This window comes from Equus asinus, chromosome 18, assembly GCF_041296235.1.
Source record: "Equus asinus isolate D_3611 breed Donkey chromosome 18, EquAss-T2T_v2, whole genome shotgun sequence".
In the NCBI taxonomy this organism is placed as follows: Eukaryota; Metazoa; Chordata; class Mammalia; order Perissodactyla; family Equidae; genus Equus; species Equus asinus.
The window spans coordinates 24439562-24455533 of NC_091807.1; the positions used below are offsets into that span (position 1 = coordinate 24439562).

The 15972-nt window shown below is 37.5% G+C and overlaps 1 long non-coding RNA gene across 1 annotated transcript in view; it reads left to right on the forward strand.

The window, feature by feature from the left end:
- LOC106842473 (uncharacterized) overlaps positions 1–15972 on the forward strand; it is a 199608-nt gene that overhangs the window by 182394 nt on the left and 1242 nt on the right. Inside the window, exon 4 of the long non-coding RNA XR_011495365.1 lies at positions 15202–15266. This is a non-coding gene — a long non-coding RNA (uncharacterized lncRNA). The remainder of the gene's footprint in view (positions 1–15201; positions 15267–15972) is intronic.

The window sequence follows — 15972 nt, forward strand, 5'->3', positions numbered from 1 at the left end:
TTTCTTGGTATTTCATCTGGCCCTCATCAAGGCTGGATTAAGAATAAATTTGATCTGAGTTAAAATTTGAAAATATAAATTCATATTTTGACCTATAACATTACCAAATGACAGCTTAAATAATTAAATATCAGGGGGCCCCTGTAGCATAGTCATTAAGTTTGCCATGTTCTGCTTTGGTGGCCTGGGTTTGCAGGTTCAGATCCTGGACATGGACCTACATCACTCATGAGCCATACTGTGGCAACAACTCACATATAAAATGGAGGAAGTTGACACAGATGTTAGCTCAGGGCTAACCTTCTCAGAAAAAGAAAAAAAAATTAAATATCAGGTTAAATAATTACATATCATCATCAATGATTTTGTTTTTGTTTATACGACATCACAGATTTAATTTGGTTGAACTGGCTGACTTATTTGCTTAAACAATGCCCTGACTATTTTGGAATTGAGTAGATACTATTTTTGTGAAAAAAACTTCTCATTGGTCTCAGGAAAAATATGCATTTTTGGAATATTGAAGGAAGAAAATGGTTGTTGCCAGAGGTCCAGAAACAACATATCTGGGACTAAAAATGTATTCCTCCATCATAGCATTGAGTCATAGAAAGGGAAATTGATGTTTCAAAATTGAATGGTTCATTCCTAGAATTCTGGGGGATATTTTTCTAAACCAACCTGGAAGTTTACCTTAGTATTGTAAATCTCCAGGTAGTTCTAAAATGTCCCATGAGGACCAGTAGATAATCTCTCATAGGAGTTTTCTTCCTTTTAATTTGGTTGGTGTCACCACTGTCATGCTTTTACATAAGCACCAAGTTCAATGTTATATAATTGGTAATTGCCAAGATCTTCAGGCTTCAGTAAATATAAAGCCTATTAAATACAAATGAAGTGAGGTTTGTTGCATTTGCTACTTAATAAGTGTTTAGCTTAAAATAGTCACCTTTGTTTTCTGGTGTAAAAGATTTTGCACGTACTCGTCGAAGACAGTTAAAAATTAGCTTCACGAGAAGATCAAATTTAGATGGTAAATAAACCCACGTTGGAACTAGGAGATTGCTTACTCAGAGTAAGAGTTTTTCTCTATAATATATTGTTTTCAATAAATAATCAGTCCCTACATTAACTATTCCAATATTCATTCTGGAAGAAAACATAATAAAACATATCTTGTCAGGTTAAGAAGCTCCTGAATCAACCTTTGGAAGACGAAGTGGAGCTTCTGAACAAACAGGTTATATTATGTAGGGCAATGCCAGCAGGGAATCCTAATTATGCTTTCTTCCAGCATGTGATAATATTTGCCATGAATTATTGTGGGCAAATACTTGGGACATCAATCAATAGTGTAATTTTTAGTATAGTCTCATTGTGTGATGGTTCTTTTGCTTTTCTTTTGTGCTCAAGAATGCCTACTGTTGGGGCCAGCCTGGTGACAGGGTGGTTAAGTTCACACGTTCTGCTTTGGAGGCTTGGGGTTTGCTGGATCCCGGGTGCGGACCTACACACCACTTATCAAGCCATGCTGTGGCAGGCGTCTCACATATAAAGATAGAGGAAGATGGGCATGAATGTCAGCTCAGGGGCAATCTTCCTCAGCAAAAAGAGGAGGATTGGTGGCAAATGTTAGCTTACGGCTAATCTTCCTCAAAAAAAAAAAAAAAAGAATGCCTATTGTTATCATTTTCCTTAATTTGATTCAACTCAAATTTGATTCTGTAATTTTATCAAGAATAAATTCCTATCTAATCAGTAAAACACAGAAAGTAGGGAGAACACATCCCATGGTTTGGCCATGTGCAAATGGGCAGCACCTTCTTTTGTGGACACAATGAAGCTTGGAAACCTTTACATATGTTCTTGTACTGTCACACTGTGTGGGACAGGTAAGCCACACCCATCCTTTAGCCTCAGTTTTCCCATGTATAATAGTGGAAAAACTGTAGTTAATGCTACTTTTAGAAGAATGCTCAAAAAAAAAAACAAGAAAATTGCCTAAAGTAATGTAAAATATTATGGCCAGGTTTTATGCACAAAAAGATTCCCAAAAGTTTTCATTTAAATCTACATTATGCGAATAGAAAATTTAATTCACTAGGTGAACTGATTATTTGAAACTTCATTGATTAATCTTCCTATAGAACAGATTTTCATATCTCATGCTTGCTTCGGGCATAGCAGAGACCATCAATAAAGCAGTAGACTTAATGAGGGTATATAGAGTCTCTATATTTTGTGATATGAAAATCTGTTTTATAGCCAAAGTTTAGCCATAATTACTTGGGGCCATTTTGAGAAGAAGTTGACCAAAATAAAGGAATTCTTCCTCTGAAATGATTTCACAAAATTTGTCAGATTCACTTGAATGTGCTTCTAGACCAAGGCTTCTGCATAAAATTTAACAGAGAAGTAAAATGCCTTTGTCAGTTAGTTTAGTAGTCTGATATACGGTGCACACCTTTCCACTACTTTTGATATATAATCAATTTAAGGTCACCAGAAATAGCTTCTAACCAACAGTTTCATTCCAACATTTCTGACATGTACAGTCTAAAATGAGACTGAGATAGTATGATGATCACTTTCTGATCTACTGATGCTATTTCCTCTATAAAAAGCATCCTTTATGGGCAGATAATCTGTGACAAGCTTGACTTTTTAAGGTAATTTCTCAAAGCGACAACTCTGTCATACCTAATTTATTATTTTTTCTCCCCAATTTGTATGACTGGAATCAGCTTGAATATTTAGGTCTTCTTGCATCAAACAAGATGTTCTAACATTAATGAAGGATAATTTTATTTATTTCAATTTTAATTTTATTTAATTTTTAAATAGGCAATATATTCACAAGGTTCAAAATTCAAAAGGCATAAAAGAACATTCACTGAAAATCCTTGCTTCATCCATGCCTTTCAGCCACCCAGTTTCACTTCCTGGAGACAACAACGTCACTAATTCCCTGGGGATCCTTCCAGAGATTCTACGCTGCATATACAAAACTACACATCTATAGATATAGACATACTGTATGCTGGGGATCCTCTAATGAGCCATGTAGAATGTGCCTGACAGTTGCCTGGTTTCCCATAGGGTGCTAACTCCCTTGTACTTCCAGACTGTGCATACATCAGAATGGCTCCGTGGTCCACAGGTGTCCCAGGCAGTAGCAACAGGGAAGCCCTGGGGCAGAAAGTGGTAGGTGGGTGGTACAGCCGAGGAGAGGGGCCACAAAGCTACACTTGTGCTGATGTGGCTCTTGAGTGACAGCTTAGTAAACAAGTTGAGCCTAGAGGACGTGAGAAAATGTACAAGAGATGTCCAACACATAGACCTTTTGGTATGAGTATGCCCAGACCATAGAAATTAAAGAGAGGGCAGAAACAATGGTTGGTACTCAGATTCTAGCACGAACTCAGATTTTAATAAATTCCTATAATTCTAGAAAGAGACTCATCTTGAGAATTTTCACTCCATGGATTGGATTTTCATGCTAGGCTTTCCTAGTAGGCTTTTCTTTTGGTAAAATATACGTAATATAAAATTTATCATTTTAGAGGCTGGCCCCATGGCAGAGTGGTTAAGTTCGCATGCCCCGCTGCAGGTGGCCCAGTGTTTCATTGGTTCGAATCCTGGGCGCAGACATGGCACTGCTCATCAAACCACGCTGAGGCAGCCTCCCACATGCCACAACTAGAAGGACCCACAACGAAGAATATACAACTATGTACTGGGGGGCTTTGGGGAGAAAAAGGAAAAAAATAAAATCTTTAAAAAAAATTTATCTTTTTAGCTATTTTTAAGTGTACAGTTCAGCAGCATTAAGTATATTCACAGTGTTGTGCAACCTGCTAGGCTTTTGTAGAAGAAGTGCATGGTAGAAATTTTCAAATTTTTACTCATATTGAAAGTTGCTGTTTTATGCCTTATTTTTTTACTTAGAGCCCCAATATAAGAGAAAAACATATGACTTTGAAGCCTTTCTGTGAATTTGCCTTCTGCAGATCCAATGCCATGAAAAATCACTGTGTTGTGTCTGGAATTCTGAAACTCCAGAAGTGGCTGAAAAATTCCAGGAGCAAAAATGGCTTAAAATGACCATTATTTTACTCATTGTTTTGAGAAGACCAGTTTTTGAAGTGTCTGGACACTCATTATTGGTAGTTGGTAGGCCTTGGCAACACCAGACTGTGCGAAGATCTTTCTCTTAAGCAAAAAGAGTGGTTGGTTGATTCATGACAGGAGTTGGCCTTGGATAAACTCTTTATGAACTACTACACCAACTTTGGATTGTGTTGATGACAACTGGTAGAGATAAGGTGTGTCTTTTGATTATATAAATCTTAGAAAAGATGTATCTTTCTACCTTTGAGTTTGGGCACTGTTTTTCTCCTTTAAAGTTACAACATGCCTTGGGAAAATATCTAGATGGTTTCCAATAATCGGCTATGTCGAGTGCCGTGAATACTTTCTCGAATAAATTCCAAGAATGTGAAGCATTTTCCTTTCAAGACGCATCTGAGCCTTCCTTGCACCAGGATAGATGAAGCTTGTTTCTAATGGTGACACACTACACATTTGTAAACTCTTATTTCAGTAGTCGAGTCTGTGATTGTTGGTAGACGTACGCACACAAGCGTGCGTACAAGCACACATTCACACATACAAACCACTGGTCAAGGGTCTTGACAGAAAATATTTGTCAAATATCTTTTCTCATTATAAATAAGACATTTATCCATTTTGCATGCACAATTTATGAGAATTGGGGTAAAATTGAAGGTTCCTATCTTAGTTCGTTTAGGCTGCTATAGCAGAATACCATAGACTGAGTGGCTTACAAACAATAGAAACTTATTTCTCACAGTCCTGGAGGCTGGGAAGTCCAAGATCAAGGCACCAACAGATTCGATGTCTGGTGAGAGCTTGCTTCCTGGTTCATAGACGGCTGCCTTTTCACTGTGTCCTCACACAGTGGAAGAGGCGAGGTTGCTCTCTGGCATCCCTTTTATAAGGGCATTAATCTTTTTTATGAGAGCTCCATGCTCATGACTTAATCACCTCCCAAAGACCCCACAGCTAGATACCGTCACACTGGGATTTACATTTCAACATCTGAATTTTGGGGGAACACAAACATTCAGTCTATAGCAGTTCTTAAAGCATTTTGTCTTGGGAATTTTGCTTATGACAAAATTTTACTCGTCTCACGTGCTTATGTTAATAGTCGAATCTTCTGAGTTCTTTGGGGAAATAACTTGCTACCATGTTTTCTGAACATGTGGCCTTTCTTGAAGAACCTGTGCTTGGTAGTTTTGACTATGCAAATAGAACATAAATATAATTATTCAGTGCCTTTGTCATGTCTGAACTAATCTGAGGACGTTACTGTGTCTGAGATTTGCTATGTTTTTACAAAAGAGCTAGGGAAATAATAGGCTTCATGTTACGAGGAGCACAGACATTAGCAGCTCCCAAGTTATTTCGGTATTATGTCTTGTTGGATTAGAGTCTTTATTTTGGCCGTTGAAGTATCAATGAATTCTGTCAAGGCATATTATTAGAAGACCTTAATATAACTTTTATAAACAGTGCTTAAGGCAGTGTTTCTCAACTTTGGCACTATCGACATTTTATGCCAGATAATTCTTTATTGTGGGAGCTGTAGGATGTTTAGCATCCTGGCCTCTACCCTCTGGATGCCAGTAGCTCCTCCCCAAGTTGTCACAACCAAAAATGTCTCCAGATCTTGCCAAATGTCCTTTGGGAGGCAAAAATGCCCACATTTTTTAGAAGCGCAGGCTTAAGGGAAACCCTATTTAGGGCATGGTTTCTGGAGCTGGTCTCGATGCCAGTTGCGTAAATCAGAGAAACTTACGGCTGTAGCATTGTTAAAATATGGACATAATTTATACCAGTTGCTACATAGATGCTGTTCTGAGTCCTCCGAATTCTTTTCCCACTCTCTGTCTCCTCTGCATGACCCATTTCCCACTTCTCCATTATGTAGAAGCTCAAGGATTAAAACTCGTGTAGCGAGGGGACTCCATGATCTGCCTTATCTATTGTTAAATTTTATGATCTATTATTATTTATATTTCTTTTGTTGTCACCCCTTCATACAACTTAGAAGCAACTAGGCCCATCACACCTCGCAATTCACCGTTGAGTCCTAGACTAGAAAGTTGGGTTACTTTCTTTAGTTTGTTGTCTTGATAGACAAACACAATATATTTCTCTGTTCTACACATCATCCCTCTTCAAAAATGGCTGAGCTCTTCTTACCACCAATCACATGTTAAACCATATTTTGGCTGGAGTTTAGTTTTAAGATGGGCTTGTTTTGAGTATCAATGGAAAAATACTCAGGAATTGCTATGCAAACTTACAATGTAAAAATAACTCCAGCTGAGACAACAACTTGCACATAATAGAGTCAATGATAGATGGTCCTTGGAATCCATTCGCAGGATACTTGTCATTCATTGACAAACTGCGCGTGCTTCTCCACAGATTTACAGACACTGACAAACGTATTTATTCAGTAGTTACCACAGATCTCAGCCTACATTCTTATTTGCAGGATTATTGAGCATTATTTAATATTTTCTTGTGGGTTCCATGAATTTCAGAGAATTCTGTTTTGTTTGAATCTGAAAAACAACCCCTTCTGCTTATGCCTTACATTAAGAATTATTGAGCAATTTTCTGAAGCTCTGAACATCAAAAAATTTCCTTAAAATGTGTGAAAACAAATATTTTATTAATTTAACAAATTTATTTATTAAATTGTTATTTAATAAACAAGTGAATTAGTTAACAAATTCTTATTTAATTTATTAAAGTATTTATTAGTTTACAAGTGAATTAGTTAACAAATTCTTATTTAATTTATTAATTAAAGTATTTATTAGTTTATCTATAGCTAAAAATTTAAATTGCCAGTTTCCTGATTATAAAAATCAATGGACTATTTATCCTGAAAGTAATAAAAGAAAAAGAAATAATAATACTCTTTCATCTAACAACTCAGAGATAACAATTTTTAATCTTTTGTATATATTCTTCTGGATTTTATATATAGGTAATATTTTTGTTAAAAGCAAAATGGAAACACACTCTAAATCTTCCTTTTTCTGCTTAACATACCATGAATGTGAAATAGTTTTGCGTGATTCACTTGTGGCTGCAGAGTATTTCATTGTGTGGATGATCCTTATGCATTTAGCTTTATTGATGTATAATTATAGTCATGTTATTATATGTTATATTCATCGCTGCAGTTATGATTCTCATGCATGCATCTTTGTACATTTGTCCTATTATATCTTTTAGATCATTTCCTCAGAGTGAAAACATGGAGTCAAAAGACATACATATTTTGCATTTTGGCATATGTTGCCAAACTGCTCTCTAGGAAGATCTGCCCAATTTACATCCTAATAAGGCACGAATGCAAATATACCCTACATCTTTACTACAATCATATCTTTGGAAATAGATTTGCAACACATTAAGAAAGCCACCACAATTCTGAAATCTTGAATTGGTTTAATTTGACTGTAGAAGTTTGTGATTGTGTTTTATTAAGCAGTGATCATAAAATTCAGCATCTTCCCAGGTGAAATCAGTTTAGCCCATAATAGAAGGTTGTCGGGGGTTCCAGAGAGAGATGAGAGAGTGAAATGTGTGTTGGTCATTGAGAAATAAGACTCTATCAATTTACCTTATGAGAATAGGTCAACTCTGTCACTGACTGATTTTGGTTTAAGCTTCTCCCTTAGAAATTCTGATAAAAAGCGGTGATGGTATTAAGGTATTGCATTATTTTTATCACATTCAGTGACAAAGAAAAACCTTAGCCTCACTTTATAGTGCTTCTTCTGATGGAGTTATTTTTGAATCCTTTTTCTCCACTTGCTTTTTAGAGGCCAGAGCCCAAGCGAAACACAGTTTGATTCCGGGTTTGATGTGAGATGGTTTCTAGAAACCAGGCCCACAGCTCTCATTTAAAAGATAATGACTTTAGCTGGGCATAGGGCCCTCTCCTCTGGTGGAGTGAGACCCAGACTTGGATTGGATCCGGGCCGAATGACAGCTAATGATACACCAGACTTTAATTTTTTTGTCCCAGGCAGCTCCTGTAGGAATGTCCATCCCTTGTGACTTTCTCTCCTTCTACCCACTTCCCTGATTCACCTACAAAGCCCAAGGGACAAAGCCAATTTGCTTTTAGAACTGCCCCTATGAGTGGACTCCCTGTAACTTTTTTGAGGTAGAGGTAATGGAGTAAGAACCCAAAATTTGTTGAACACTTACAATATTCTAGCAGTGTATGGAACTTCTCCTTTCATCCTCTTAACAACAACATGAAATAATATATTGGTGAGGGTTTTCCAGAAAACAGAACCATAGGATGTGTGTGTGTATATAAATATACATATCTATATAGAGAGAGATGTGTGTGTAATTTGTTATAGACGTTAGAGCTTTATATATATATATATATATATGGCATTTCAGAGCTTTTCAGACGCCTTTCTTACCCTCTTCCCTCTTTTCAGGAAAATTACAATATTCTATTTTTCATCAGCTACATCTTAGGAAATTGGGTGATTTGGTAATTTCAATATTGAGTTCAACTAATTTTCATTCTCTATATATTGAAGAGCTTGTGTATTCCATCATGCCACTCAGAAATATAAAATGGGAAATTTAAAAAGTCAGAAATCAAATGGCATTACTTCATTAGAATATAATCATTCAACCCCTAAATTATCATGTTTTGGCTCTGAGTTACGAGACCGCATTGTTATTTCAGAAAAAGAGGTTTGATTACACAGATAGCAGTTTTCTTTAAAATGTCCACATTTATCTCCTTTCCTTTGACTCATCTTATACGGATAGCTTTGAGAGAAAGCTGGAAAATGCCATGAATTATTCAGTCAGGGAAAATGCTAATCTTATAACGAGAAACACTGTGTCTATTTTCAAATTTGAGGTCTTCCTTTGAATGTTTTATGTAGATATGGTATTCAAATCTGGTAATTGACATGAGACATTTGATTGGTTTGTAAATTTTATTTTGTAATTGACTAATTTGGGGATGAACAATGATTTATATTCATAAATATATGATGGGTTCTCTAGATTTTGACAGCACCTCCACATCCATCTGCTATTGTGAATGCTTAAATGAACATCAGACACACACACCAAGCTGCTCATCATTGGAAATGTAGAGACTATTGGAAATTCATAGCAAGACACTAAAAATTTCTACTTTTGGAAGTGTACACCCTCCTTAAATTCATTTTAAAGGGAAAGAATAGTAAAATAATATTTCCCATTTTTACTTTATATCTGCCCAAAGGCAGGCACAAAGGATATTAAATATACCCCACAAATTGCATTACCTTTAGGAAGCAAAAGGCCCCATGTTACATGTCAGTTCTGGCAGAAAAGTGGTAAAACATTCCATAAGAACATTCCTAAGAACCAAGGACTTAGCAGTCCTCATACACTTTTAGTTATCTGACACAACCATTCTTGTCTCTATCCACTGGCCATAAAATGAATAAAATTGACTGTGTATTTTTGTGTAGTATTATAGGCATAAACATTCAGAAGCACAGACAGAACCACACAAAGAACCTAATTCTCCAGTCCAGGAAACAACAAATAGGGTAGCAGAATATTTCAGAGGGAAGACTGAAGGGCTTTTTAAAATGAGAGTGAGTTTTTGAGACCCAATCTTGAGATGGGAAGTTTTATTTCTGAGTGTGCCTCTGCTGGGCAGGCTAGAAGAGCTGGATAGGTCTTGACCAGTGTTCTCCAGGCATTAGGGGACATTTTGAAGTACAAAAAAGCTTCAGGGAACCATAACTCCCCACTTTGAAGTACTCCTAATTTTATTCCAGTACCACCTCTCTACAAGCCACTCACAATTGCTACCCAACAACCCAACTTTGCTCCAGCTTCCTCGAGATCCATGGCAGTGACCCAATTTCCAAAATTTTCCATTTCTTCTACAGGCTTTGAATATTCATTAGAGATGTGCTAGATGAAGCCCTGTGCTGATAAACTAATGCTTCTATGAAGGGTCAGATAACTGTGGCTTAATCTGAAATGGTCTCAGGCTGTATATTTGCATGTTTGCCTTAACCCATATGTCTCTGTTTCACAGCTCTCCGTCACACTGCACCACTAAGTAACCCTGTGAGGATAAAAATGCCATTATATGGATGAAAGCACTTTGAAATCCAAAGAGTAATATGCAAGTGTTAAATACTACAGTGAACGGATATGTATTACACAATTTTGCCATTTGAGTTAAACGTTTACATTATAGTGCCACTACATATATGTCTGCCTCACAGTCTTCCAGTGACTCCCCATTTCTCTCAGAATGAGACCCAAAATCCTTACCATGGCTTACAAGACTTTACCCTATCTATTCTGATACTCACGTGACCTAATCTTCCGTTCGCTCCCTCTGCTTCAGCTACAATAGCCTCCTAGCTCTTCCTCAAATAGATTGAGTGTTCTCCCATCTCATGCTTTTAACTTTCTCTGTTCCCTCTTCCTGGTACACTCTTGCCCTAGATATTTGCAAGCCTCACCCCTCTATGCTTTAAGTTTTCTTCCCAAATGGCACTGAATCAAGATACCCCTCATCTTCCTATCAAACACAAAGCCCTTCATTCTCCAAATCTGTCATCCTCTCTCTTTTTACCTTCCTTATTTTTTTCAGAGCTTTCCTACAGTTGATACACTATGGATTTGTTTTTATTTTCTGTCTTTCTCCCACATTAGAATGAAGCTCCAGGGAGTTTTTGTCCCTGGTAAATTCTAACACCTAGAATCATGACTGACGCGTAGTGGCTACACAGTCAATATCTATTGGACGAATGAAGGAATATTAGCAGAGGCAGGATGAGGGGGCACTACTCGTCTCCTGCTTGTTTACTAAACTGATGTTTATGTCTTTACAAAGGCTTTTTAAAAAACAGACTTTATTTTTCAGAGCAGTTTTAGGTTCACAGAAAAATTGAGCTGAAGGTACAGAGATTTCCCATTTGCCGCCTACCCCCACACATGCATAACCTCTCCCGCTGTCAAAATCCTGCACCAGAGTGGTACATCTGTTGCAATTGATGAACCTACATTGACACATCATTATCACCCAGTTCATTATCACCCATAGTTCACATTAGGGTTCACTTTTCGTGCTGTACATTCTGTGGGTTTGGACAGATGTATAATGCCTTCAATCCACCATTATACTGCCATACAGGGTAGTCTCACTGCCCTAAAAATCCTGGGCTCAGCCTATTCATCTCTCCCTCCCTCCTGACCTCTGGCAACCACTGATTCTTTCAGTATCTCCATAGTTTTGCCGTTTCCATAATGTCATATAGTTGGATACATAGAGAGTGCAGCCTTTTCAGATTGGCTTCTCTAAAGGGCTTTTTACAACTGTAAAGTAGTTGAGCCTTGCTGAAACCAACCACCCAAACAAACCATAGATACATGAGCAATAAGCTTAATAAATAAAACCGAATGAAAACAGTCAATGTTGGTCACATTAAAACAACGAAAAAGGAGAACTCTCAGGTTTAGAAGACAATTGTTCTTAAGGAAGAATCTTTAGATGACATGAGCTATGAGTCTGATTTTCGCTAAAGCACATACACAGCTGTATTTTGCCTTTTTGTAGTCCTGTCAACCTTATGTGTGTAGATGAAGATCCCATTTATTTCATCTATGTTAACTGGTCTGAGTCCCAGGCCTGCTGCTTCCTCTGTCTATGTTCTGCTCAGTCCCTTCACTTCTCACCATTCAGCATTCCCACTGTTGAGGTAAGAAAATCAAGCTTAATGACCTCTAAGGTTGCATTTTGAAGTGACATGTCTTTGTAGCTCTTCCTACAACTGAATTCTATCAATTAATTTTGTAGTGAGTTTTTTTTTTCATGTATCCTATATAGAGATTACTGTAGTCTCTGAGTCAAGGGAGCATGTCCATTTTGTTCATTGCTATCAAACCAGCATTTAGTGCCTGACTACAAAATAGGTCCTCAATAAAAATCTGTTTATTGAATAAAAGCCATAATGCACAAATGAATAAGTGAATGAAAATGATTCTAAAGACTGTGTCTCCAAATGTATCAGGCCTAATTTCTGGTAACTTCCAGGAAGAGGTTATCATCTCCTTTCTACCAAACTTATTTTATTTTTTAAACTTAAGCCCGGAGATGTCATTATATCAATTGACCCATTTTAGTAATTTTCTGTTTTATTTTCCTTAATATAAGTAGAAATGTTGCCTCTAATATTTTAATTTTAGTGTTATCTCCCAGTTACAGGGCCTGACTTACTTAAATCCATGCTCAGGACATGTAAAAAGCCAATGTTTTTATTTCCAAAGACATACTTCAAGCCTGGTGACATGAAAACAGTGCTGCCTGATTGGATTTTCTCCTACAGAATGGAGACCATAAAAAGGACTTATGTTCAATATCAATTATTCATACACCAACAACTTGTGTGTCCACAAGTTACCACTTGCCTCTTCACCAACAATAAAATGCAGCTTCGCTCTGAATATAATGCAGGTTGCTGTCAGGTAAAAATATATCCTGATTTGAACAATGGATATTTGCATCCATCCCGGGGAGGCAGTGACACGTGGCCATTATTTGGGTAAAACATAGCTGTCGAAGCAAAACCGCAGCGAGAGAGGCCAAAACACTCCTTGAGATATTATTGCTATTTAAGCACTGGCCTCTGATGTTCAAAGAAGAGAATGGAGGTGGAACATTTATGAATACTCCCTTGTTCCTCCGACCAGTGCAATTGGCTGAGCCATTCATGGCTAATGGCATGTGTTAGGGTCATTAAATATTGGAAGCATTTCAAAATTAATGCCTTCCTTTAATTATGGATTTTTATCTTTTGGATTGACTCTGAGGTACTTAAAGGAGCAAAATCTTGGGGAAAATGTTGGCCCATGTGGCAATTTGGGCAGGAAAATTCTGTACTTTACATGATTGTCTTTTGTGGTGCACTAAATGCTAGTAGCATCTTCTTAGGCATTGTGTCAACCAAAATGCTACCACACTGTTCCAAAGACCCCCCTGGCCTGGGTGGTGGTGGGGGTACCACTTCTCATTGTGAATCATGCCTGTTAGTGAAGGCAGTATAGGAAAGCAGTAGAGGGTGAGGGAGATAGTTTCTTGAGATGATCATGTCGAATTTAAGAACTTTGGGCTTAAATCTAACTTTACTCTTCTCTTATTAGAGAATTCGAATGACTACATCTTATGCCCTAGTTTGTAGTTCTGTAAAACACATTCAACAACAAATTCAATATTTACTTTCACTGAGCGCCTGCAGTGCCCAGGCATCATCCAACACTTTTAGGTATCCTATGTCATGCCATATATTTACTCAAAAATCATTTGAGACAATCAGCCTTTATTTTGACTTCTACTGACATATCTTTAAGAATTTGTCTACAGATGGACAAAATGACAGTCAATTCACGTAAAAATTCAAATAAATAATGAATTTATCTAAAGAGTTTGATAAAGTTATTCTCTTAATTCATTTGAATTTGGCTAACAATAGTTTCAGCTAAGTACTACCTTACAGCTGCTTATTCTTTACTGGGAGAAATGGGTTAGTCATTGAAATCATTGTATTTTGTATGTAGTGCAGAAAGCAGTGCCCATGTTGAGCTTAAAATATTCACTCCTGGCATTTCCAAAAGACTGAGTGATGGAGCAGGTCCACCAAGATTTTATTTGCATGAGGGACTATGAAGTCTCCTGAGCAAGGTTCATCCTAAGGGAGGAAACAGCCAGAATTATGTTCCCATAAAAATATCCCAGTCTTCAGAGGAGAGTAATATATATATTTAATAATAAAAGCACAATGTCTATCACTAGAATTTGGCTAATGTGCTTTCCTTATAGATCCATGTCTAAGTTTGAGGGAGAGGAGAGGCTATTAGGTCAAAGTTGGAAGAACTGTTTTTACAAAATAGCCCCTGAGATTTTGGGAGCATAAAGTATTGCTGCTTTAAGCCTAATGCCTTCAGTAAAAGAAAAAGAGGGATTTTTTCCATTTAGCTCAGAATGCAACATTTTCTCAGTTGGTTGAGGGATGGAGAGACTATGGGAAGCTCCAGTATATTGGAGACTCTACCCTTTCAGTGGCTCAGGCCTCAGGGTGTGTGTGTCCTAACTCTGATGGCATCTGGGGCCAACAGCTTCCAACAACAGCCAGAGGCAGACACAGCACCATGATCATTCTCCGTGATACTATTGCTGCCACTGCAATAGTAGGCAGTGATGCTGCAACCTACAACCCCCTGCAATAACAGCAATATTGGTGGCTGGGCACAGCAAGCCAATTTAGAGATCTTCAAGTGGACCTCAGCAGCATGGCCATGCCAAATGATGCTCATGCAATCTAGTGGTTGACAAATGTCCAACCAATAACATCACTAAAGAGGAGCTGGAGAGAAAGAAACTAGAAGATGCAACCTGCTAACTGAGAGGCCATAAAAATACCCTCTGATGGGGCCAGCCCGGTGACATAAGGGTTAAGTTTGCCTGCTCTGTTTTGGCAGCTTGGGGTTTGCAGGTTCAGATCCTGGGCGTGGACCTACATATCACTCATCAACCCATGCTGTGGCGGCATCCCACATCAAAATAGAGCAAGATTGGCATGGATGTTAACTCAGTGACACTCTTCCGCAAGCAAAAAGAGGAAGACTGGCAACAGATGTTAGCTCCAGGCCAATCTTCTTCACCAAAAAAAAAAAAAAAAAAAACCTCTGAGGACACCCAAATGTAATAGATTTTACTTTGCAGAAGTCTAGAAATCCTACAGTAGCAAATGAGCCCCAAGATGGAGAAATATCATTTATTAGATTGTTGTGACCTGCAGAAACACAGACTTCATAAATATTTTAATTTTGACATTCATGCATATATAACTTTGTGCTGGGCAAAAACTATTTTATTCCTTGATTACTATAGAACTCTGCTATTTATGCAGAATCATCAGGAAGACTATTATTGCCTTTTTCTCATGTTAAAATTCTTCCCTAACTATTCTAACATATGATTATCGTCTAGTTTAATATTTTATTGCTTATACGTATTTTTATTTTAAAATTCTGCAGAGATCTTGAGCTTCTACAAAAACGTGTAACAGAAAACCAACAACCAATTCCACAGGGATATTGAGGTATGTACAAAGTAGACACTAATTTTTACAGTTCTCATTCAGACTTACCAACATTCATGACTGTCCCTTCAAAATTAGTTAAAAGTTCACAACAGTTAGCATATGTCTCCTTCCTCATCCCTGTTCCATAAATATTGACTCATTCTTTTGTCCTGATCAAAAGGACATAGAGGGCATCCGTGGAAAATTCAATGTGGTTTCTGTATAGGTGAAGTCATGACCTGGGAGACAATCAGGTGAACGTGTCTGCAGAGCCCAGGTGCTGGATCAGAGATAAAAGGGTCCTTTCACTCTCTGTCATCCACGGTGTACATAAAAACTGGAACTGGTGGAGGCTGGATGACGAATTGCAGCAAAAGGACAAAATGAAGGATATGAGTCATTAAGATTGTTCAAACACGTATAATCATCCACTTGGAACTCAAGCCATGGAAAGGCAGCTTCTAGAATCAGTCCCAAGATCACCATAGGTAGCTCTTACAAGTAAAGAGTAAATATGGGTATATTTCTTTGCAGCATGAGCAGTTTATTCTCACTGAAAGATATTTTTCTAGGACTACGAAGTGATACATTTACAATTTCTAAACCTTCAAAATGGTGATAATAATAATACCTACACCATGGAATGGGTAAATGTACTTAAATGTAAAGTTCTTAGACTAGTGCCTGGCACCAACAAACGCCCCAAACTATTGTTGTTATTATT